This window comes from Otolemur garnettii, unplaced genomic scaffold (genome assembly GCF_000181295.1).
Source record: "Otolemur garnettii isolate 467f Iridium unplaced genomic scaffold, OtoGar3 scaffold00050, whole genome shotgun sequence".
Taxonomy (NCBI): domain Eukaryota; kingdom Metazoa; phylum Chordata; class Mammalia; order Primates; family Galagidae; genus Otolemur; species Otolemur garnettii.
In genome coordinates, this window is record NW_003852445.1 from 8263353 (window position 1) to 8264962 (window position 1610).

The following is a 1610-nucleotide window of genomic DNA, read 5'->3' on the forward strand; positions in this document are numbered from 1 at the left end:
AAGCGAGTCTCTTGCCTCCGCCTCCCAAGTAGCTGGGACCACAGGCGCCCGCCACAACGCCTGGCTATTTTTTGGTTGCAGCTGTCATTGTTGTTTGGTGGGTCTGGGCTGGGGATTCGAACCTGCCACCTTAGGTGTACGTGGCTGGCGCCTTAGCCTGTTGAGCTATAGGCTCCGAGCCTATAATTTTTTTTTTGAGACAAAGTTTCACTTTGTTGCCCTTGGTAGAGTGCAGCAGCATCATAGCTCACAGCAAACCCCAAACTTTTGGACTCAAGCGATTCTCTTGCCTTAGTCTCACATGTGGCTGGGAATACAGGCTCCTGCCACAACGCCTGGGTATTTTTAGAGACAAGGTCTTGCTCTGGTTCAGGCTGGTCTGGAACCTGTGAGCTCAGGCACTCCACTCACCTACACCTCCCAGAGTGCTAGGATTCCAGGTGGGAACCACCATGCTCGGCCACGGTATATAAATTATACCTCAGATTTTTAAAAGACTATATATACAAATATTGCTATAATTTACATTTTGTCTGTAGAGTTGCCATTTAGGTATGACAGAATACAGTGTTCTTACCATTTTCAGCCTTTTCAGGAAGTTGGTATGTTAGCCATGACTGCTTATGAGCAAGGGAGAGTGTCAGCTGTCTAATCCGAGAAGGTCATTTCTCATTCTGGTCAGGGAAGGAGGGCATATTCCTAAAATAGAAAGAGACTGGAAGAAGAAACAAATACTTTGTATCAATCTATTATTTTAAAATCTGTTTTAGCACTTGACCTATAATTGTATAGCACTATGATCATCAAGGAATAATACAACTAGTATTCAACAACTATGTTTTGTCTCTTTTGCCAGAAGGGAAAAATGTTTAAACTGGTAAACCATAACTGAATTAGGAGCTGGGATTCTATCTGCCAAGGTTTGAATCCTGGCTTTTTCATGTACTAGGTTAGTTACACAGCTTTGTTAACTTGTGTTATTTACTAGGTAAGTTACACAGCTTGGTTAAGTTATTTAACCTTTCTTCTCCTTATTTTTATCTTTAAATGAAGATGATAACAAAACTTAACTGTTGGTTGTTGTGAAGTTTAAATGTCAGATGTTTAGAAAAGTACCTTGCATCTAGTAACTATAATATAATTATGGACTGGTATTATTATTAGCAGAGAGCAGAGCAGGTAACCTTTTGTTTTGTTTTTGAGTGACCAGACTGAGTTAGGGAGAAGTAAAGGAAGAAGGGGAACCGTGTAATAGCAAATCCTGGTTGTAGCCATGGCTTACTTACTGGCACCTCACTCTCCCTCTAATCTCACTTAAATCACCAGACAAAGCTCTGATGGCAAATTGGGAGCATAGGAGTTGTCAAATTAGGATTGTGTTGTAGTGGCCACACTTACTGCTTGTTCTCAGAACCTGGATTAAACACCAGAAACATACATTCTTTCTTTCTTTATTTTATTCTAGAAAACATTTTTTTTTTTTTTTTTTTTGAGAGAGAGTCTCAGGCTGTTGCCCTGGGTAGAGTGCAATGGCGTCACAGCTCACAGCAACCTCCAACTCGTGGGCTTAAGCAATTCTCTTGCCTCAGCCTCCTAAGTAGCTGGGACTA

The 1610-nt window shown here is 41.3% G+C and overlaps 1 protein-coding gene across 1 annotated transcript in view; it reads left to right on the forward strand.

Moving 5' to 3' along the window:
* The window catches only part of RTF1 (RTF1 homolog, Paf1/RNA polymerase II complex component), a 66914-nt gene that overhangs the window by 12499 nt on the left and 52805 nt on the right, over window positions 1-1610 (forward strand). The gene's annotated exons all lie outside the window — the stretch shown is intronic.